Raw genomic sequence first — 25,049 nt, 5'->3', positions numbered from 1 at the left:
ATTTTGAAAACAAAAACGGTGTTTTTTTTTAAATTGATAACTTTTTTTGAGTTGGATGAAAAATATTGAAGAACTTCTGAAAAACGTCTTTCGTAAGCTAGAAAAAGAAGAAAAACTTTCAGCCAATTCTAAAGGGGTCGGGTTCAAAATTGGTCGAAATGGGATGGAATACCCCATATATACCTTTTATATTATGTAGTCGACCATTTCAAGTATGTCGTCGACTTTAAATAAATAAACAAATAAATAAATTATGTACTACTTATGTAATTAAGTTTTGTTGAGAAAAAATACAAAAAGGAAATATTACTGAATTTAAAGTTTAAAATCATAAAACTTGTGTGTTAATTTGCTAACAATTGTTTTCCAGGTAAGAATGTGAAGAGGTAAGAAGGACTAAGGGTGGTAGGGGTGGGCATGGAAGCCCGAGCGCGAGTCCATCTTCGCTGCTCTTAATGTGTAAACTATCTTAGTTTTTGTTATTTCCGCTTTCTTTAAGATTGAATTATCCATTCTCTCGATCCAAAACATTTTTTAGTTCTTTTTATTTCATTAACCTAAGATATAAATTTTTTTTGTGATACCTAAAAGAAAATAGGGGCTCTGTAATAAAAATAATTTAAAGATTCTGATCTTGAAGAAATGTCGCGAACCACCCCAACCACTGCTTGCTAGCTGCAAAGATGGGCCCCGATAGACCTCGCTCTCGACGATCAACATATGTGAGATTTCCGGAGTGCTTCTCGGTTCTAGCCGGTTCCTTTCCTTCTTTAGGAAGATCCTAACGTCCTTGATTTAAGGTGGAGTTAAGGTAATATCGTAGCGAATTACCTTAAACCCACCCCCATAGAATCTTGGTGCGTATTTAAGATGTATTTTAAGATGTTATCGTAAGCATTTATTTTGTATAAAAGACTTACTACAATAAAGAACAGTGTGCAAAAGAACTATCAACTTTTATAGCATAACGGGATTAGTGACTCTACTAAGCCCATCATCTCATTGTATGATTATAGTTACGGTGCTTCTACCCTAGCTAAATTCAAATTCAATAAACAACTTAAGGCGAATCTGCCTAAGTTAAACCAACAGCTTAAGGTATTCTATCAAGTCGAACATTTGGTGACCCCGACGTGATTCTGAAAACAAGGATCACACAAGAAAACGCACCACCATCAGCAAGCTATCATAACCAAGTTGCTGCTTCATATTGGCACCAACATCATCAAGCTTTTTAAAACTAAGTTGCTGCTTCACATTGGCATCAACATCAACGTATACAATTCATCCTGTAACAAGGCACATGATCACGTTAGGAAACGAACCCATAGAACGGCAAAAATTCACGTCATAGCCCCGACGATCCTCCATTCTGACCAATGTCATGACCACTTTCGAAGAGCTTGTCGCTGCCCAGCAGAATACGGCAGACAAAATCGAGACCCCCATTCCGAATTCCAGGAAGGACTCGAGTCCACGAAAAACTCAAGGGTATTATGAAGAACGTCTTCAACGCCTTGAATATGCGTGGTCGAAGTTTGAGAGTAAATCGAATAATATGTCTCTATGCTCTACCAAAGCACCATCAATATTTCACAGATCAATATCTACGCATTTCTGCTATGACGATAAAATACAGGGAACTGTTTGAGTCCGAAATGCTGCGAACTTTGAAATCAACAGATATTCAACGGAAGGAAAGTCAAAATGGTGCAACTGAGGAAAACGAACGGGAACCACGTGATGACATGCTGAATACGGTTCTTCCAAATCAGAAGGCCTTAATATGTGCCCTAAGCCGAAATATTGACGAAATAAAGGATGAGGCCAATCAAGATCATCCTGAATCACGACAAAATTAGCGCTTAACTATTACCAAATATCTGCATGATTTTTTTTGTCAATAACGATGTATTATGGCAATCGACCACTAGTGATGACATCGACGGCTATACACAGGATATCTACAATGAATTAAAAGCCCGAGAGCACAACATCCTCTCTGAGTTACAGCAGCACACCCTTAATCACGTTACAGGTACATTACCCAACCACAACGCAAATGAACAACACCTAGTAAGGCCGCCAAAAATCCATATCCCAAAATTCAACGGAAGCTATCTCCATTGGGTAGATTTCAAGGACCTGTATGTTCAGATGATACACTATGCACCAATGAGCCAGGTCCAAAAAATGTTTTATCTGACAAAGCACTTGTCGTGCGAGCCAAAAAATCTGATCTTGCCGATTTCCACTGCAAATTATGAAATCACATGGAACCTGTTACTAAACAGATATGACAACAAACGGCTTGTTGGGACGAGCACAGCAGCCAGCGTCAGCTGGAGGGCGCATCACAAAAAGGGTAGTAAGCTCAGAACTTGCAAAATTTTTCGACCCATTAGGACTTTTTGCCCCCTCGAAGCAGCATAGAAGCATTAAATGATATCAAGGTAGGTAGGTTTGTGCTTAAATATCAGAAGGCAATTTCAACAGAAATTCATACATTTGTTGATGCGTCCGAAAGTGCCTATGGAACTGCAATCTTGTATATTCGGTTAACATACACCGATAGTACCATAACAACTAGATTTGTCTGCTCTAAGTCAAGGGTAGCACCAATAAAGAAACAAACCCTACCACGATTAGAGCTATGAGCGGCAGTGTGAGGTGTAGAGTTGGCTAACAAGCTAAGGCGACTAACAATGTCTATGGTGCCGAGATACAGAAAACGTCTTTTAAACAGATTCCCAAATTGTCTTGGCCCAGATCAACTCATCGGCAGCTTCATTTCATACATTTGTGGCAAATCAAATATCCAAAATCAAAAGCTTAAGTTTGCCAAAGCAATGGAATCACGTCAACTCTAAGGAAAACCCAGCAGACGCAATATCCCGGGAAATTGCACCAGAAAACTTGTCAAACCATTCCATATGGTTTTATGACCCTCTTTTTCTCTCAGGAAAAGGGAGTGGTTAAAGCCATGGTCACAAGGCACGAACATCACATGCGACAAAGAACGTAAGATGACAAAACGTGTCTTAAGCATGACGTAAAAAAAAAATTGGGAAGAGATAATCGATAGAATAAATCTTCGCAAATAATTCAAAACACTTAAAAGAACGATCGGCTATGCCTTAAGATTCATAAAAAATGTTAAGATTGCCAAACAACATATATGTAATACTCCTATATTGCTAATAGAAAATGCTTGCAATGTGTTTTGGATGCGAAATCAAAGCAAGACAGCATATAAAATTTTTGTGATTGTAGCAGCAAAAGTCTGATAAGGAAAAACTTGAATTTTGGTACATTCGATTATTGGATACAAAAACAAAAACATGTAAACAGCAATATTACATATATGCCAAACAATAACCCTACAAGACAGGTACCCGTTACCTAATCGATTACTTAATCGTTACCAATAACTTGGTCACCAATTATCGTCTTAATGACTTTTACATTGCTGTCGTGAAAAAGGTAACGCATGCGCTCTCTCAAAATAGTGTACGTGTGACTCGCTTTCTCGCTCTTACCTATTGTTTTCGACATTCCTTCTCGCTCGATGTTATTTACATTTTTAAGTTACTTCATTAGGTATGTTTTCGTTATCGCTAACCAAAACATATGCAACAACAACACGGGTAACTGGCCTATCGGTTACCCGTACCGGTTACCTTCTGTCATTTCGCTTTTTATATGAATGAAACGCGTCCCTTTTGTTTAAATAATATTTAATTATGAATAAATTGTGTATACAATGGTTTTTACAAATAATTTCCTTAATTTTCTAGTAAACCTTACATATGTGCATATTTATATGTACAAACTACATATGTAAAGACATAAACTCATTCGTAGTCGTGCCCTTTCTGAAACTATTTTGAGTTTCGAAGCTCGCACTGATGGTGCTCAATTTTTCCTGCAGGTGATGTTGAGCCTTTGAACTTGACCCTTTCCCATAATATGCGTGGTAGGGCCTTATATGTGATACTAAAAAGGCCGAGGGACAGTTGTCGCAGTTTTCTTGTAGTTTGAGCAAATGTACGTTCTTCTTACAGCCACAGCTGGAATATTGCTATGCCCACATCGTCAAATCGAATTACCTAGAATGAAACAGAAACGAATATCAGTAAGGATAGATAATAAGTTTTTAATATAACCGGAAGTGCTTAATAAATACAAGATACTCAAGGGGATTTCAGATAACCAGAATCAGCACCTGTAAAGTAAATTTAAGTGAACCTCCACCATATCAAGGCATCTTCCGGTAGCGGGGGTACCCGAAGATTATAACAAGGGATAATTGATAGATGTTGGGGTAATAGATAGTAAATTAGGCGTGCTACAAAAACAAAAACGAATAAATGCAGATGACTGTTTAATCCATTATGCCAAGTTCTTTGAATGGATGTGCAAATTGAAACGGGCACAGTACTGCTAAAACTGTTTTACCCGAGTAACCCGGGAACGAATTGATATGACTACGTCTATTCTTCTTAAGCAGCAGTGCCGAGCACCAATTCCCTTTTGGACAGGAAAGTAAACGTTTGGTTGTCTGCAAGTTTATCATATGCCAATACAGAACATACTCGTTTTTTGGATCTGAGCAGTACATCTAATTTTCCCAGATTTTCTGGGCTTAGCGAGGGTATCCTCCTGAATGGTGCATGTGTACCCTGCTGCCTTGCCTGGCCGCTCACCCAACAACACCAGGCACGACGGATCCAGCGGGTTAGTGGGCTTAGAGTATACCCGTGGTAGCTATGCCTGTCGTAAGAGGCGACTAAAATACCAAACTGATTCAAGGGGTTTTGTAGCGCAATCCTTTCAATGGGTTGCCAGCGCAATATATAGCCTCTCCATCCCAATTGTCAACGTCACCTACCCGTGGCGAATCCTGTTTCTTTAACAGCCGAGGCTCTGGCGACCTCATGTTCCTTATGGATCTACATTTGAAGGCGCTTACTTAGCTGACATCGCTTACTTAACCGGTAGATTCTAAAGTAAAAACCAAAACACAAAATATAGGTTAGGTTGAAGTGGCCGGTTCATGAGGATCTCACATAGACTGAATGAGTCCGTAGTGTTACCAGAAGTTTGTTTTAACGACCAAACTGAAAACCCTATCAAGAACCAGGACCTATGTTATAAAAAAACTCCGTCCTCTTGACAAATACTAGAAGCTTCCTAGGACTTAAGCCACTTGCTGCTTTTAGATCTGACAGCTTTATCACTCCTAATAGCTGGAGCCTTAGCCTGGCAAGCGCATGGCCCGATATTTCTCAGGGGGCCCGGTATTTCTCGGAGGGCCCGCGATTTAGAGGTACTAAGATATTTTTTTTAATTCAGGAGAGTCTTTAGTTGTTCCATGTGGAAATTTTAAGCCGAATTTCAAAAGCAACGAATATTGATAATGATTTTTTACCTGGTCCCTCGAACAGTGAGGAGACAATAAAAACATCAAACAAAAATATATGTTTACATGAATCCGAAATCGTAAAGTTTTCGTGGTAACACTGATTAAGGTTCATCTTCAAAAAGCCATCCAACAATACCACCAACTCTGTATCAAAGTCTAGATTATTTAAACGGTTTCGATATCGGTACCGTGAATAATAAGTTTTTGCGATCTGAAGAAGTCAACGAAATAATTCGTCGAGGTCATCAAAAGTGCCCTGTTATTTTTCCACGTGATTGTCATGACGAGGCATTTCCTACCTCGTTGTTAAACAGAATCTTGCCAAATGGAGAGAAAGTGGAGCGTCACTGGTTGGTGTGAAGTGCCAGTAGCAATGCTTTTTATTGCCTACCATGTCGTCTGTTAAGCACCAATACTTTAAATCGACCTAAAATTTGTTGTCCTGGCGAATATTCGAAATTCCAGGTATGGAAGAAGCTATACGCTAAACTGCCATCACACGAAAATACTGAAGATCACATTAAATGTTATACTCAATGGCGATCTTTACAAAACCTAATTCGAAAGGAGGCTACAATTGATACACTTATCAATGAACAGCTAATCATTGAAATTCAAAAGTGGAAAGAAATTTTATATAGAATTTTGGACACTATTTTTTTCAAAAAGCGAAAGGATGGACATTTTTTGGGCATCTAAGATCTCATAAGCCATTATGATCCGATACTTAGAGATCATTTGGAGAAAGTTAGGATTTCACAATAGCAGCACAAACGTTTACAAGTTCACAATCTTTCCCCAGACATTCAGAACGAGTTTATAGAAATTTGTGCAAAGCATGTGAGGGAAACTATATTAGATCAAGGCCAGAAAGCTAAGTATTTTGCTATTATCGCTGATGCTATGCTTGATGCTAGTCACGTTGACTACGTTCATTTTGCGCTCACTCCATTTCAATTCGAAAGCAACAAATTTACAATTCCAGAACAGATTTTGGTTTTCGTGAATTGTAACCAAAAAACTGCTCAGAAAATCGCTGATCTAATTTGCCATACATGATTGAAGATTGTCGTGCGCAAGGGTACGATAACGGCGCCAATATGAAAGGAGCTTACACGGAGCACTACGCCACATTCTCGACAAAAACTCGAATGCTGATTACTCGCCTTGTGCAAACCGCAGCTATGATAGCGTTTTCTTTTCTGGATAAAGTGTTACGCAAGCGTTGTTGTTCTATTCTAAAACACAGGCAACGCCTTTACGGGGTATTTCGTTCTTTTGTGAAAATTCTTGCCTGCTCGCAGCGCAAAAGCGTTACACTTTTACCCTGTATAAAATGGCGGTGTGGCAGTGCAAGAATCTTTTTAGGACGGTCATACTCTTGTCAGTGTGTCACGTGCAAGGGATGGTTGCATCGGACAGGTTGCTCTGGGCTTGATCCCAAAACCCGACGTCCTCGTAACTTTTACAAATCTTTTGTGGCTTCTTTTTGTTCACGCCCTCATTACATTATGAGAAAATACGGCACCTGAGAACACAGCCGTATGAAGCTGAAAAACACAAGCAGGTCCTGAGTGAACTCCACAAACAGGCGTCGGAACTCTATGCCAGGAATTGCCCGGTGAATCCTGTACTCAAAGAAAAAAACTAGCAGAGTAGGAACGCACTCTCCCTAAGGAAACGGGAGTCACTCTAGCGCAACTTCGATCTGGATACTGTAACAGGTTAAACTCTTACCTATCCACAATCAACCCGACATACAAAACATATGTCATGCTTATAATGTGTCCCCACATGACACCAACCATCTCTTTAGCTGTATTGTGTAATCAACGCCTCTAACACTCCTCTCATTATGGTCCACCCCTGTTGAAACTTTCTGTTTCCTTGGACTCACGTTAGAAGACATTGATGACAATTTGTGATCTGTCGCACCTATTGGATGGGGCGAAGCACTGCTACAACAAGAGCAGGCGGACAACCCGGAAAGAGAGGCAGGAACTGCATGACCCATCGATCCCGAGCCGTTCCTGTCAGTTGGCTCACAGGGGCATTTATTAGGAGAAGGGGCGAAAAGAGAGAACACTGGAGCAATACGCCAGGTTTGAGACAATCTAAGTTACTGTTAAGAAGTTATAGCACAAGTCGCTACAGGGCAATAATAGACCTATCGAAAGATAACCGAAGAATCCCAAGAGCTTTCATACAGGACATTATAGACTGAGCAGCCGTATGCAGAAAGTAGGCATACTATCGAATAACACATGCCGATTTTGTGATCGATCAGCAGACGGCGGACCATATCCTCCAAGAATACGAAGCAATCTCAAAACGTAGGGCTAAGTTTATGGGCTCACCATGGCCAGTGCATTCCCACATTTAATACATTGAGGTACTAACCCGACCATCTCCGGACCTATTGATATGACTACATTGAACCTTCTAGGGATTGAATATTAATAATGAAAATTTACCATTCCCACGTTTTGAATCAGTAATGAAAAGAGCAAAATTTACTAAAATTTTAACTGGTTGTGGGTAAGGTGTTGATGTCCTCTCTTAACGCAATGTAATGGCAACGGCGACGCAGGGAAAATAATAAAAATCCTATAAATCTACTGATCATAATTAATTAATCCCTCCCTTTCTATGCAGTTGTATGCATACATACATATGGGTTTTGTTCTCCAAACGCTATTTAAAGAAATCAATTGGTATTTACATGAACTTCGAACTCTTTGGTATTTACCTTCTTCAGTTGATTATCAACAAAAGCATGACAAATTATCACTAACAAATTCATACATGTTGTTTATATATTTAATATGGTAGGCAATTTACTTACCCTTTCTGGTGCGATGATCCTGGACAATCGGGCCTGACTAGACGAGATTTATTTTGCTTTAACATAGCGTGCTTAACGCGAACCATATCATGTTAGGGCACAATTTCGATTATGCAACCAATCAAAGAAATGTCGTGCTTGTAATACTGCTATGATAGCAGCAGCAGCTCCCGGTGGCGGCACATAAACAACAGTTGCATGCGGATCAGTTGCATTTTTTGCTTCGGCTACCTATTCAATTTTAATTCACATTACATTATCTACTATTGCAATTTTTAATCAATACAAATCAATATAAATTACCGAAGCAAATACTGGCAAACCAAGATGCGTAGTTCCACCCTTTTTTGGGAAAATACATCCAACCAATTTTGTACCGTATTCCAAAGCATGTTGGTTGTGGAAAGTACCTTGTTTACCGGTAAATCCTTGGAAAATGACACGTGAATCTGCATTTAATTGTAGGTTTCTTGTTGTTTTGGCATATCCTGAGCTGAATCGCACCCCGGCAGAGATGATATATATTAGAATAATATAACATTTTTTTTTTATTATTTAAAAATACACATTCGTATGAATGAAAAGCAGAGAGTAAATAATGTTGTTTTGGTTGTAGCGATAAGGACACTCCCCTATACAACTATACAACTTTCAGATTCTAAAAACGGATGTCAACACGCGTCTTTTGATACCACCTTTGTTTAGGTTGTGCACTGTCTTGAAAACGTTACCTTTTTTAGTTTTAGAAATCGAATCTTCCAATTCCAATTGGTGGCAAGAGGACTTGGCTGCCTCTAGTTAATGCGCCAGGTTAATTTAGAAGTGCCTAAACAGCTAACACACGTCACACCTAAAAGCCCGTAGCACAAGCACTTTTTTAGTTTTTTAATTTAATTACCACAATTATAGTTTTTCATCGTTTTAAAATGTTTCCCGGAATAATTAATAAAATGTCGTCGATGTGTTAGTGGAGAGCGAAAAAAGCTTTGAATGTGTGGGTGAACTAGTTACCACCGTCTTGTAGGGAAGGCACTCACCGCGTTTGAGATGGATAACGCATTAACCGTGATAATAACAATCATTCAAGGAACTGAATTTGGGGAAGAACTGGAAAAACTGTCAAATAATACGCCTGTCAGTAAATCTAGCTCTTTGGCGTCACTCAATCCATTCTTAGATGATCATCAAATAATGCGAGTGGGTGGCCGACTGCAGAAATCCACGCTGTCAGTCAAAGCAAAAAACCCTGCAATACTGCCCCACAATCATGCCATAGTGAATTTACTAGTCACAATGCTTCATGAAGAAAGTCGTCACTGCGGCCCACAGGGACTCTTTGCGGAATCCAGGGCACAATTTTGGATCACGAATGGGAAGTCAGTAGCACGTAGCATAGTACGCAAGTACGTGCGGTGCATCAAAGCAAAGCCAATATTCTTCAAACCGTTAACGGGGTATCTACCAGCGTCCAGAGTAACGCCAGCACGCCCGTTTATAACAACAGGAGTAGACTACTTCGGGCCAATTCGGATTCATCACAAGGTTAGAGGCAAAATACCGGACAAGGCTTATATTTCCATGTTTTGCAGCTTTTCCACAAAGGCCATTCATATGGAAGTAGATTCGAACCTTTCAACTGAGGCCTTTATAGCAGCCTTACGGTGCTTCATTAGTAGAAGGGGACACTGTCAAACATTGCACTCCGAGAACACCACTGATTTTGTTGGAGCAACCAACAAACTGGTCGAGCTAAAAAACTCCGTATACTTACATTCAGTTCAAGAAAAAATTATACGAGAATGCAGTAATAAGGCAATTAACTTTAAATTGATTACGCAAAGAACTCCTAATTTCAGCAGTCAAATCCGCCAAACATCACTTGGTACGAGGCGTCTCAGCAGCATCGCTAACTTATGAAGAGCTAGAAACCGATTTGGTAGAAATAGAAGCCATTTTAAATTCTCGGTCGTTAGTCCCACTTTCGTCATGTTACGATGATCTGAGCGCGCTTACGCCAGGTCATTTTCTGGTAGAAGAACCACTGACATCACGGATGCGGATGCCAATGCTAAGTCGACGAAAATGTTCTTCGGCGGTCGGTGTAAGTTAATTTCAGCAATCAAATATAAATTCTAGAAGGAATGGACCGAAAACTGCCTACGTGAGCTGCAGCAAAGGGGAAAGTGGAAAACACCTTCGCCCAATGAGAATGAAGGTATGCTTGTTATCCTTAAGAAAGACAATATTCCTGCGCTACAATGGCTGTTGGGTAGTGTTAAAATCTGCATTTTCAACTACAAACCTCACCTGAAGGGGTCGCTGGTAGAAGACTCGCTGCAAGCACTCGTTGCGTTTTTTTCCTTTATTCGACTTTGTTCCATCATACGGATCCGTTAAATGGCATCAGTTCCTTAGAGCCTATAAAAGGGACGAACAGCGATAGACTCGCCCTTATTCTTTTACCAGCGATCCATCAGGTGAGTGTTGGCCAATACATTTGTATTTCATCCTTTTACATTTTTAATAAAGGCCTGTGCGACAGGCTATCATATATATATACATATATACTTCATATCTTTGGATATTTAACTTATCTGTTTGTTGTTGGACAGCGAGGCACAGCTGGTAAGTTTTCCGTTTCATTATCGCGAGTTTCAAGAACCGGCTCCCCATAGGTTCCCCGTTTCCGGAATTCACGAGGAATTCCGGCTCCATTTATCCCCGCTTGAACATGGTCCTTCGAGCCGGATCTTGAAACGTTTTTCATTTTTTTTGTAATAAAACCAGCTGCAATTAGTTTGTCTTTTTTGCCTATACGCGTCCAACAACAAAAATTCATATCTTTTGTCTTTTCCAACAATGTTGCTTTTTTAAAACCTGTCCACCAACAATTGCCAAGTCCCATTGGAAACCAAACAAACACACCATACCAAAATCCATTGTGAATAAGCAGTGCAAGTAAGAAGCTGCTTGTTTACATTTGGTTTTTGACATATAGAAGTTAGCCATTGGGAAAAACCGATTTTGGTAAGTTTACTGGAGAAGAAACACAGTAAATTCGTGGTTTTTTATTGGAAATTCGGCGGCCGCGAGCACCAGCACATCTCCAGGACGGCCCAGGAAAAGGAAAACCACCGGAGCAACAGCGAAGTGTTGGAGGAAAGCACCCAAAAGAAGGTAACATTTTTACTTGGAAAAAGGTAACGTAGGTATTGTACATTTACATGTACATATATTAAAAAACTAAAGTAAAACGCATATTTTTTCTTGTGAGTTTGTATTAGCATTACAGCCTTCCGTACACGGCATATCCTAAGTGTGATTCACCGGGAAGGAGTCCAGTGAAAGACAAGAAAAGCGTAACAACTAGTTGAGCGTTGACTAGTTTGCGCTCCGATACAACAAAAGAGTGTGGCCGCGACCACAATTAGAATACCGGTGCGATACGGCTGTTAAGCGAACAGTCCCCACCGGTGGCCACGGCTTAATAAACCTTAGAAGACCAGATTAAAAGTCCCTGAAAAGCAGGGCAGTGAGTGAAAAAAGCTGCCTTAAAAGAGGTTTAATATACCCCCAAAAAAATCGCTGAGCATACTAGGCCAGTCGCGAGTGAAGTGGAAAAGTCCCTGAAAGGCAGGGCAGTGAAGCGATATAAAGGTGCCTAAAAAGAGGGTGAATATAACCCAAAAAATCAGAGCATACAAGGCCAGTTGTGTGTGTGCAAAAGTCCCTGAAAAGCAGGGCAGTGAATTGAAAAAGTGCTTCAAAAAAGGGTGAATCCACCCCCCCCCCGCCCCCCCAAAAAAAAGCAGAGTAACCAGGTAAAAGTATTTGTGAGTAAAGTCCCTGAAAGGCAGGGCAATGAAGCGATAAAGGTGCCTAAACAGAGGGTGAATATACCCCAAAAAAGCACAGCATACTAGGCCAGTTGTGTGTATGTGCAAAAGTCCCTGAAAAGCAGGGCAGTGAATTGAAAAAGTGCTTAAAAAAGGGTGAATCTACCCCCCAAAAAAAGTAGAGTAACCAGGTAAAAGTGTTTGTGAGCAAAGTCCCTGAAAAGCAGGGCAGTGAAGTAGGAAAGGTGCCTTAAAAGAGTTGAATGTACCCCCCAAAAAAAAGGCAGAGTATCAAAGTAAAAGTGTTTGTGAGCAAAGTCCCTGAAAAGCAGGGCAGTGTAGTGGGAAAGGTGCCTTAAAAGAGGTTGAAGATACCCCCCCAAAAAAAAAGCAGAGTATCAAAGTAAAAGTGTTTGTGAGCAAAGTCCCTGAAAAGCTGGGCAGTGAAGTGGGAAAGGTGCCTTAAAAGAGGTGAATATACCCCGCAAAAAAAGCAGAGTATCAAAGTAAAAGTGTGTGTGAGTACAAAAGTCCCTGAAAAGCAGGGCAGTGATTCCACAAAAGGTGGTTAAAAGAGGGTGACAGCCACTGAAAACGCTCAAGAGCATATTTGACCGAGTGTAGCATTTTTTTTTCATAATCCAGTTTTTAAAAATTGAAATTTGTTGGGTTAAAAATTGAAGCTAGGGCAACTCGGCGGCAAACGAGGCTGTCAGGCAACATCAACCCTCCTACTGCATCCAGTAAAACTATACGGAGTCATCAAAAGGCAGAAGGTCAGCCACGGTCCAAGATTTCAGACGGTCAGCTATAAAACGTGCATAGATAGAAGGAAAACGTGTGGCAGTTACAGGCCAGGTAAATAATTTATACTGTACTCACCTCCCCACGTCTGTCTGTGTAGATATCGGCCCACACGAACGGCCCACCGCTTTGGAATCGGTTCAGCAGACCAGCACCACTTTAAAGGCCCACACGTACGGCCCACCGAATTGGAAAGATATTGTGTAGCGCAACATTTTCAAGGCCCACACGAACGGACCACCGCTTTGGGAATCCACAAGCAGTAAGTCGATAAAACGTTAGGCACTAACCGGGTGAGTTCTTTTACTTTGTCTATTTTAAACAGTTTATTGGTACTTAGTTTTAGTAACCCCTCAAGCTGCGTCGAACGCAGTACCCCTCTCTAGCTTTCCACCCCCCTCCGCAGTGTTAAGGCAATTTTACCTCCCTTGTGTACCCACACGACCGCGAAGAGTGGCCGATTTTTTTCTGATAGGTACTTAGTTTAGCAAGCCCCTTACGTTGCGGCGAACGCAACTCCCCTCAACAGCGTTAAAGGCATTTTACCCCCCTTGCATACCCACACGACCACGAAGAGTGGCCGACTTTTTCTGAGGTTGAATTGCAACCTATCTTACCAGTTTGCGAATATTTATTTATCCTGGGTCCTTGAACATGGCCAACGCACAGGATTTCTCTCGCGCTTGTGATGCACTTCTGGAGTTTGAAAATCGGTTCAACGAAGCTCCAGGGGCGCATCACACGGTGTTTTCCCTCGAAGTTCAAAGGGAGGAACTTAAGGCCCTTTGGGATACAGTGAAAAAGTCTTTCAGTAGCTATTCCCGAGATCTTAATGACGACGATGACGAGGCCTCGGCCTTGCGAGAAGCGAAGGTTAAATACCAAAACTTCTACACAGCATATCTGGCGTGAGCAGCCCTGATGGGTGAGACTATCCATAACCTCACCCTCATCCGTCAACCCTCCTCCACGGTAAATCACCTCTCACACGAGCCTGATTTGACGGTACGCTCCAGCGTTAAACTTCCACCGTGCGACACCGAAATTTTCTATGGTGACTACACTGCATGGCCATCCTTTCGGGATTTGTTTACGGTCATATATATAAATAATACGCGGTTAAGTGAACTGGAAAAGTCATACCATCTAAATCACAAAACTCGGGGGGAGGCCAGGGACATTGTGAAGAAAACCCCACTCACGAATGAGGGTTTTGCCATTGCGTGACAGAACCTTTCCGATAGGTTCGAAAATAAGAGAATTATGATCAATTCTCAGCTGAAAATATTATTTAATCTGCCATCCGTGACAGGAGAGCGGGGAACTGAAATACAAAATTTACAGCGATCTGTAAATAACTGCATCTCAATACTGCAGATGCATGGCATTGATACCGACAACTGGGATGCAATCTTTATTTATCTGGTATCCAGCAAGCTGCCGGATGCAACACTAGCTTTATGGGAGCAGGGAATTACCAACAAAAGCGAGATTCCGGCGTTGCAGGATCTGGAAAATTTCCTGACGAGCAGGTTCCAAACCTTGGAGGCAGTGTCGGACATTCAAGGAGTTCGAGTTTCCCGCGGAGCAATCAGTGGGCCCTCGACATCCACCCATGAAAAAAGGAAGGTATTTGCCAATCACGGCAATGTTTCGCAGGCAGGCTGCAGGCTGTGCGCCAATGTTCCCCATACTCTGAAGTCGTGCCCCAAGTTTTTAGCAATGAAGGTAGAGGAGCGCTGTAGGGTAGTAAGGAAGTACAATTTATGTATGAATTGCCTCGCGCATTCACACGTTGCACGCAATTGTACTAGTACCTTTAATTGCATGACTTGCCATCAGCGTCATCATTCACTCCTGCATCGCAACCCAAATGGAAACAGGCAACTTCTATCCAATGCCAGTCCCTCCCCCCAACCTAATACGACTCAATCATCTCAGGACCCAACGACCTCAGGGAATGTAAACGCATTATACGCGGCGAATTTTAAGAACATTATTTTAGGAACCGCCATGGTACACGTATGTCATAATGGAGTAGCATATGAAGCCAGAGCTCTTCTGGATTCGGGTTCAGAAGGGACCTTTATCACGGAGCGCCTCCAGAGACGCATCAAACTTCCAACACGCGCTGCAAACACCAAGCTAAGCGGCATCAATGCCACGTCCGCTGCAAACGTGCGTAAAGTAGCACTGTTCATTTTAGGATCACCTATCGACCCCAGCTCCAAATCGAGGCAAGAGGCCTCATTCTCCCCAACTGACAGGTAGTCTTCCCCAGTTTTCTGTCGACCAAGCCTATCTTGGTCAGCTCCCCCCGATGCAGTTGGCCGACGTCAACTTTCACAAAAGTCAGCAGGTCGACATGATTATCGGTGCTGACTTGTACCCCGCGGTAATAAAAGGGTGTGTAAAGAAGGATGTCTTAGACTCCTTATTAGCTCAAGAAACAGTGTTTGGCTGGATCCTAACTGGCCCAGCCGCGCTCCCCCTCCAAACGAGTGCAGAGTCTTGCGTCTCCCTCTATACGGAATTTTCCAGCGCCCAGTTAACGCGGTTTTGGGAATTAGAGCAAGTTCCGAACAAAAAGTCCGTTACCCCCGAAGAGCAATTTTGCGAAAACCACTATGTAAGGACAATGATCAGGAATGATGAAGGACGGTACATGGTAGCATTACATTTCGACGTGAGTTCCCTGACGACATCAATATTGGACATTCGCGAAGCAGTGCAGTGCAACAGTTCATCCGGAACGAAAGCGATATGTGTCGAAAACCGGAGTTAAAGGAAGAGTACCATAGGGTGCTCCGGGAGTACATCATTCTGGGGCATATGAGTCCAGTGAAGCCCACGGAGGGCAGGAACTCCTCAATTCCCTATTACCTACTCACCATGCAGTCATCAAACCGGACAGTACAACCACGAAGATGCGCGTGGTCTTCAACGCTTCCAGTCCCACGTCGAATGGAGTTAGTCTGAATGATGTTCTCTACCCTGGCCCAGTTCTACAAGCCGACCTTACTGCCCTATTATTAAAATGGCGCTTTTTTAAGTATGTGTTCAATGCAGACATCGAGAAGATGTATAGGCAGATCCTGTTACACCCCAAAGACATCCAGTTTCACAGGATAATTTTTCGGGAGTCCCAGAACGATGTGCTGGTAGACTACGAACTCCGCACAGTGACTTTTGGAGTAAACTGTGTCCCATACTTAGCTATCAGGACTCTCCTCCAGTTAGCTGACGATATCAGGGTTCGTTTCCCTTTGGCTTCCAGGATATTGAAGCAGCATATGTACGTCGACGACGTTCTTGCAGGTGCCCCATGACCGCGACACAGCACTACAAGCTCGTGACGAGCTAATAGAAGCGCTCAAAGGAGCTGGATTCCCCCTTCGGAAATGGACGTCAAACTCGAAAGAGACCTTGGCAGCGTTACCAAAGAGCACCTGCTAAAGGAGGAGTTCCTGGAAATTGATGACCTCAGTGAAGCCAGGATGTTAGGTATACGGTGGAATGCGGTACACGATATGTTCCATTTTAGCGTCCAGGAAATCCCTACAAAACCAAATTACACCAAACGTGAGGTTTTGTCTTATGTTGCCAAATTATTTGACCCCGCGGGATGGTTAGGACCCATAGTAGTAGAAGCCAAAATCTTGATGCAAGACATATGGCTTACGAAGATTGATTGGGATGATAGCCTCCCTCCAGACCCTCACCGGCGATGGGAAACTTTTCTAAAAAATTGTACCCACATTTCAGAAAATAAAATTCCATGGTGGATTCATTTCACACCGTGGCATGAAATCGAGTTCCACGGTTTTTTGCGATGCCTCGGAAAAGGCATATGCAGCCGCCCTGTATGTTAGAGTGTACGACCGCACAACAAACAGGACTCGTCATGTCAGTTTACTGGTAGGTAAAACAAAGTTGGCTCCAGTTAAAACCGTCTCTTTACCACGGTTGGAATTATGTGGAGCATTGCTTCTGGCCGAAGTTATCCACGCTTTTCTCCCCCAATTCGACGTTACGCAGCCGACCATCTACAAATGGACGGACTCGACCATCGTGCTCTCCTGGATGAAGAAGCCACCGTGCTGCTGGACAACCTTCGTGGCGAATCGGGTCGCAAAAATTGATGAGCTCGTCGGAATGGAGGGATAGAATCATGTGGAATCTAGCGATAATCCAGCGGACCTGGGCAGTCGCGGTGTGACTCCGCAAGAGTTGGCGGGCAGCACGCTCTGGTGGCAAGGCCCAAGATGGCTGAAGGCGCCCCCATCCGAGTGGCCAAGCAAAAACAGATGCCTTGCTTATGGAAACGGACCTAGAGCAACGAGCTGTCCCGAGCTCATACCACCAGCGCTCAAGAACTTCCGGATATTCTGGAGCGATTTTCGAACTTTTCTAGAGCCCTCAGAGTCATCGCACGGATCTTCCAGTTCTACCGCAACACGCATCCTGTGCATAAGTTTACCCCCCGCAAGGGCACCCCAGATAATCTCACCAGAAGAAATTAAGATGGTAAAAGCCCAGCTTATTCGTTTAACGCAGAAACGATGCTACGCTGAAGAGTATCGGATGCTAGCTTCAACTGATGCCGTGAGCTCAAAGAGTTCCATCCGCACCCTCAACCCCTTCCTCGATGCGGACGGAATAATGCGCGTGGGATGAAGATTGGAGCTGTAGACGATACCCTACAACGAACGTTGTCCAATTATTCTCCCATACGACTGCGCATTTTCGCGGCTTGTAGTAAAATTTTCCCATTTGATTTCCCTACACGGGGGAAATCAACTAATGCTACGACTTTTACGATCAGGATATTGGAACGAACGAAGCTTTCGCGATCCTTCACTAACACCGGAATCGATTTCACTGGTCCGTTCGACATCAAAAATTATACGGGCAGGGCATGCCTATTAACGAAGGGTTATGTCTGCGTGTTTGTTTGCTTTGCTACGAAAGCAATACACTTAGAGGCAACAAGCGATCTATCGACAGCCACATTTCTAGCTGCATTTGCGTGGTTCATATCTCGGCGAGGCTGTCCCCACCAGGTGTATTCGGACAATGGGACGAACTTTGTAGGAGCAAACAAAGCATTAAGGCAAGACTTTCGGAATTTCATGACTGAAGCTGCTCGGCATATCACTATGTCATATGCCCATCAAGAAATCCACTGGCATTTTATCCCACCAGGAGCACCCCACATGGGAGGACTATTGGAAGCAGGTGTGAAGAGTTTCAAACCCATTTCCGCAAAATTTCCACTACCATGCGATTCACAATGGAACTCGAGACCGATCAGTTCGATGTCTGACAACCCCGACTGCATTGAACCCCTCACCCCCGGACACTTTCTGATTGGAAGCCCCATACTCGCGAATGCAGAACCAGAGGTTCAAGGAACACCGATGTCAATCGTCAACCGATGGCAAAAGCTCAAAGCTATTCATCAAGGATTCTGCCAACGATGGAAGGGAGAGTACTTGAAAGAGCTACATAAGAGGGTTAAGTGGCAACAACCCCAACGAAATCTTGGGGTTAACGATCTAGTAATTATCAAAGAGGATAATTTACCCGCTAATGAATGGCGACTTGGTAGAGTGGTGAAGGTTTTCCCAGGCCAAGATAATTGAGTACGGGTGGTAGAAATACGCACAGCCCGTGGTGTGATTACACGGCCAATAGTTAAATTAGTCCTACTACCTATCTAAATCCCTAAGTAACCAATTCTCTCTTTTCAGCTTTCTTTTTTCTTCTTTCTTTTTCTTCTCTTAGATAAAAGTCGTTCAAACCAAAATGGTCCGAGCCAATATTAAAAAACACCCATCGATTCCCCGTATGTCAGCACAACCACCGACTTCTGTTCTGTCGCCAACTGCGCCGTATGGAACCAGAGGAGAGACTACGCGCCGTCCTCCTCCACCGCCATTGTGCCAATTGCCTGTCACCGCGCCATGTAACGCGCAATTGTCCGTCAACAGGGCGATGTGACCAATGCCATGAGCAGCATCACAGCCTTCTCCACCTATGGGAGACACCACGGCGAGAGGATGACGTGCCACAGGGCCTTGACGAGGTGGAAAATCGGCGAAGTCAGCGACCGCGACCATACCGGGCTCGAGAGCTGTCGGAGTCAAGTGAAGAAATACTTGAGATTGATGCCAGCGATGAAAACCTCCAGCAGATAAATGCTCTTGTACCAGTCACCGCCGAAACACCGGTAATCAGACCACCCCTGTCGGGTATCCGGTCCATAGTTTCTCGGCCGCCTCCTTCGCCCCACCAGCGTCGAGCACAGCGACACCAGCGATGGCGCGTCGCACAACAAGGTCCACCTCGAGGGCTAAGAGACGCTCGAGAGCGAATTCAATGGGCTGCCAGAAACGCTACGGGTTTTTCTGTCCTTATGCCTACCGTGGTGACTAAAGTAATGACAATGGGACGAACTCATGCAGTCCGCGCGATCCTCGACCTTGGACAACCCATATCCACCATATCTCGGGGCCTTGCACAACGACTCCATCTGCTGTCACGGAATGAAAGGGAACACTGCAGCCTTACCTTGAAGGGTCTGAATGAGAGGGTGTCAATCCAGGCAAAGGTCCTTGGGCGCCTAGTAAGGAGCGCCCCTGAGCGTACTATTGATGCGCGTGTCGCCGAAGATTTCGACAACCTGTGCCTGGCAGACCCCTCATTCTACCGCTCAAGACGCGTGTGGAGCCATACTCCGTCCTGGACTTAGGCCTGCAACCCCGACGCGACCGGCTGCTCAAAACACCGTTTTTGGATGGGTCATATTCGGAGTAACCCCATACTGAGCTGGCAAGCAAAACCTTTAGCGATAAGAAAAAATTAAGTTTATACGTAATTGAATTTATAATGAAGTTTATACATTAATATTGAGTTTATATTGCAGTGATGCTGCAAGGCGGGCGACATGTTAAAGTCTGCATTATCAACTACAAACCTTGCCTGAAGGGGTCGCTGGTAGAAGACTCGCTGCAAGCACTCGTTGCATTTTTTCCTTTCTTGGACTTTGTTCCATCATACGGATCCGTTAAATGGCATCAGTTCCTTAGAGCCTATAAAAGGGACGAACAGCGATAGACTCGCCCTTATTCTTTTACCGGCGATCCATCAGGTGAGTGTTTGCCAATACCTTTGTATTTCATCCTTTTACATTTTTAATAAAGGCCTGTGCGACAGGCTATCATATATATATACATATATACTTCATATCTTTTGATATTTAACTTATCTGTTTGTTGTTGGACAGCGAGGCACAGCTGGTAAGTTTTCCGTTTCATTATCGCGAGTTTCAAGAACCGGCTCCCCATAGGTTCCCCGTTTCCGGAATTCACGAGGAATTCCGGCTCCAATTATCCCCGCTCGAACAGGTAGGATTTCACGAATATACAAGGGAGACGACGGGTTAATTCGAGTATGCGACGTAAAAACAGCAAGGGCAACTCTAAAAAGGCCTATTAACAGACTTGTTCCATTACTCAATTATACTCAACTAGAGCACTCTGAATATGACGAGCACATCGCAAAAAAGGCAACATTCATCGGAAAACGACAGCAGCACAAATCAACAAAACGACAACTTGTGTGATATAGCTCCCAAGGACTTTTCAAATCAATTTTAATATCACTTCTCTTTCTGCCTCTAATATTAGCCTCGTCTGTGAATGTTACGGAGTTTCCAGGCAATCCTGGGTTGCATTTGTTGAAGGAATAAGACCAACAAAACTGGTGACAGCTACCTGGAGGCTTATAATACATTACTACTCGCACCTCTTCGGGAAAGACACAATGGTCTAGAAGACGGAATAAAAACACTGGCAGAACTGTGTAACCGATCAACAATTAGCGAGTCATGTGAGCCTATGTCACAACAGCTTCGACGGAGCTGGGACAATTTTATTAAAGAAACTAACCTAATAGCTACGAAAAGAAGTCAACAAGGGGCCCTAAACGTCGTCGGCAATGTGGCTAATGCCCTTTTTGTAGTCTTGGACTCAGACTATACGGAACATATATACCAAACTATATCTAACATCAAGGAAAATGAGAATGTTGTACTAATGCTCATACAAAAATTTCAGTAATAGATTGAACAATGAACATTTTCAAGGAGAGCAAAACTAACACAAACGCACGCTTGTCGTAACTTAAACAATCAATATACAAAGTTTTAAATTATATTGGAGATGAAAGTTCTAAGTTAAAACAAGCTCAATACAGCATGTCTTTGGCGATTCAACTCAATAACCTTGCCTCAGATTTGCAACGAATCGAGACCGATCTAGTTGCTGCTCTTACTCACACCAATGATGGAAATCTAAGTCCACTCATTCTCATACAAAGGCGGTTAAGGCTAGAAATCGCCAAAATTAAGGTATATCTTCCTACTGGACGCACTATACCATTTGACGATAATGAATTAGTAGAGCTGTACAAGATCATGGAGATAAAAGGCGCTGCAACAAATGGAAGGATTGCCTTTGTCGCTGAGATACCTTTAGTCGAACGCGAACGGTTTGAACTTTATAAGGTCATTCCCATCCCCACATGAACAGGAAACACGACGTTTGTAATAAAAACAGACATTGAATATTTGGCTGTGAATGACCACAGAGATGAATATGTGGCCCTAAATACATTCAACATTAATAAGTACGTTATAATCATAACCGATTTATATCTTTGCGTATCCATCCAAGTCCGTATCACCCGAGATTACGGCAGCAAATCCTGTGAAGTTGCTCTTTTCAAAAACAAAGCATCTCCAAATTACAATGTCGTTCACGTCCAAGGCAATATATCCATTGTTCAACGGAAAACTAATAACCGGTGGGTCTACGCAACAACAAAACCCTTAGAAAAGACAGCAGTCTATGGCAATGATATCATTAAGGTGCACATCAACGTTTCTGGCATCCTGTCTATAGAACCAAGCTGTGTCATCAAAGGAAGGTCTTTAACCATTCATGGACACAAAACTAGTGTCACTTCCTTACATACATCATACGCGGCATTAGGTAACTTGACTACTATCGGGAAACCTACTGATATCAAGAAAATATTAGAACCAATATATTGATTTCGATACCACATTAGAACAATTCGCCAATATCAAAAACGACTCCAAAATATCAAATTTCTTTCAGCTGAAGAAAGACACTCGCCGCTTCACCAGGCATACATAAGCATATCGGCACTGCTTATCTATCTCATTATCGAGCGGGTTAGAAATAAATACAAAACAAGTAAATGTGTCTAAGTTCGGGAGAAATCGAACATTATATACTCAGCGTGAGCTCTAATTGTACATTTCATTTCAGATAAATTACTTTTCTACATAACACGTGGCACCGCCCGTTTAAAAAAAAAATGTCTCCCCATTTCCTCTTACAATAAAACTTGATAAGTGAAATATCATTGATTCAAAACTATTTTTTGCTAAGTTATAGCTTATTTTTATAGTCTACGACCCTTTTAAACTTGTTTTATATCTAAGTTGCCGTGGTCTTTAACCGATGCCGTCCATTGTTACTAGAAATATTTTCTGCTATAAGGAAAATATGTGTACACAATTTCATTACGATATGTTAATTTTTCTTCGAGTTATGGCTCCCGAAACATAGAAAATTGGTTAGTCATTAAAGGGGCGGTGCCACACCCAAAAATTTTAGTGCTTTCCAATTCTGTTGATACAAAGCTCTTTTTCGCTAAGATATAGCTTATTATTTTCGTCTACGACCCTTTTAAAAATCTTTTATATAAAAGTGGACGTGGTCTTTAACAGATCTCGTCCATTTTTTCTAGAAATATTTCCTGCTATAGGGAAAATACTTGTACCCAATTTTATTACGATCCGTTAATTTTTCTTCGAGTTATAGCTCCCGAAACATACGAAATTCTAAGTCATAAAAGGGGCGGTGCAACGCCCATTTCTCAAAATTTTTAGTTTTTCCTGTTTATAGTTATAGATCCACTTGGAAATGGAAATGCCATTGATATAAAGCTCTTTTTTGCAAAGGTATAGCTTATTTCATTCGTCCACGACCCTTTTAAAAATCTTTTATATAAAAGTGGGTGTGGTCCTCAACCGATTTCGGTAATTTTTCTTGAAACCATTCCTTATAGTATGCGCAACCCCTCTGCCAAATTTCTTTCCGATAGGTTTAACGATTTTTGATTTATGATTAATAATATGTGTAAAATTGATTTTATCACAAGTGGGCGGTGCCACGATAGGTTTAACGATTTTTGATTTGTGTAAAATTGATTTTATCACAAGTGGGCGGTGCCACGCCCATTTTAACCAATTTTTTCAAATTCTTATGAAGTCTCAATATCAGTCCACATGTCAAATTTCAACATTCTAGGTGTATTATTTACTAAATAATCAGGATTTTTGTATTTTCCAAAATGTTATATATATAAAAAGTGGGCGTGGTTATCATCCGATTTCGCTCATTCTCAATACCAATCTATTCTGGATCCAGGTAAGCTCGTGTACTAAATTTGGTGAAGATATCTCAATATTTACTTAAGTTATCGTGTTAACGGACGGACGGACGGACATGGCTCAATCAAATTTTTTTTCGATATATGTAAGTCTATATCTATCTCGATTTCTTTATACCTGTACAACCAACCGTTATCCAATCAAAGTTAATATACTCTGTGCGCAAAGCACGCTGTGTAAAAAATGTAACATCGCCAACACCTCTGCAGCCAATGCCACGCCTGCATGTCTCACAAGTTTAAAGTCATAACCATTTGCTTCGCTAACACACCTCAATGCGGAGAATGCTAATATATATGTATGTACATATATTTAGAAGTAGTTAAACTAAGGCCCGGTTTTTTTTTTAGTAGTTGGTTAAGCTAAGCTTAAACTAAGTTTGCTTAAACTCTAGTCAAATTTAAACTCCAGTTAAACTACGGAGCCGTTTTTCAGTCACAGTTTATGGCCGCGTTTGGGGCTAGGCTTTTTGTATGGCAACACTGTTTTTTTGTTATCTAGATAATTTGTAGATACGGCAACAGTTGGATTTTGTTTACCCAACAAACATGGAAAAACAATTTCTCCAGCCTTAGAGAAATACATATCTAGTTCCAGAGCTGATATCCAACATCATGCTGTAATTATTCCTAAACCAGATAGTTATCAAGCTGTTATCCAACTTCATTCTCCAATCACTATCCACTCTTTGAGAAATTTTGTAAAATGTATAGTTCTCGAGTTGACCTCCAACGTCATTATCAGATTATTTTCCGACATTTGAGAGATTTTGTGAAATGCATAGCTTTCAAATGCATATCCAGTACATTTCCTCAGTTTATATCCTACTTTGGATATCGAGTTGAGGTGGGTTGAAAAAAAATCTTCCCCGAGGTGGTACCACCAAAGCCAACAGCTATTTATTGTGAGAAATAAACACCTGGCTGATAGCAGCAGAGAAGCGCTATTACTTAAAAATAAGTTATGCATATTTTATTTTCTTGAAAATACTATAGCATTGTAATCTTACATTTGAGTCCAGTGAGAGAACCATACATAAATAAAAGTTGGCAGCTATATTTTTTTTTAACTTAAGTAATAGCATCTTTTGCTTTATATGTGGGGTTATAAGGAAAATATGTGTTACATTTTATCAGGATACGTCTATTGCACTTCGAGTTCTGGCTCCAGAAAAGTTTGGCAAACTGGCAAACGCATGGTCAAAACAGGGACCATGCCACACCTATTTCCAAAATTGTTGCATTTATTCATTTTCTTATTTCAAATACACTTTAGAAGTAAAATATCATGTTGTTTTTCACAAAGATATTGCCTATTATATTCGCCGACGGCCAACTTAAATTTATTTTATATAAAAGTAGGCGTGGTCCTTCACAGATTTCGATAATTTTTTCCCCGGCTTATTCCCTTTCATAAAGGTTAACAGTTTGCCGAGTTTTGTGTCTACAGCTTTAACCGGTTTGGTGTCATGACCAATAATTGAAAAATTTATTTTCTCAGAAGTGGGCAGTGCCACTCCCTTTTTTGTAAATTTTAAAAATTTAGAACTAGGGGACGCTATATTAACCCACTCCTGAAATTTGGTATGGT

At 41.9% G+C, this 25,049-nt stretch overlaps 1 protein-coding gene across 4 annotated transcripts in view; it reads right to left on the bottom strand.

Moving 5' to 3' along the window:
- The window catches only part of tw (Protein O-mannosyl-transferase 2), a 2,413,568-nt gene that overhangs the window by 419,380 nt on the left and 1,969,139 nt on the right, over positions 1 to 25,049 (bottom strand). The window contains exons 12-14 of one of the 4 annotated variants that reach the window (XR_010948728.1): positions 8,574 to 8,763; positions 8,271 to 8,497; positions 3,746 to 4,109 (exon numbers count right to left, since the gene is read on the bottom strand). The exons of 2 other annotated variants lie outside the window; for them this stretch is intronic. The gene's annotated coding sequence lies outside the window, so the exon portion shown is untranslated. Of the gene's footprint in view, positions 1 to 3,745; positions 4,110 to 8,270; positions 8,502 to 8,573; positions 8,764 to 25,049 lie in introns of those variants that run through there. One more of the 4 variants, XR_010948727.1, reaches the window with a different exon arrangement.

Source organism: Eurosta solidaginis, chromosome 1 (genome assembly GCF_040869045.1).
Source record: "Eurosta solidaginis isolate ZX-2024a chromosome 1, ASM4086904v1, whole genome shotgun sequence".
In the NCBI taxonomy this organism is placed as follows: Eukaryota; Metazoa; Arthropoda; class Insecta; order Diptera; family Tephritidae; genus Eurosta; species Eurosta solidaginis.
This window is presented reverse-complemented; position numbering and strand designations above follow the sequence as displayed.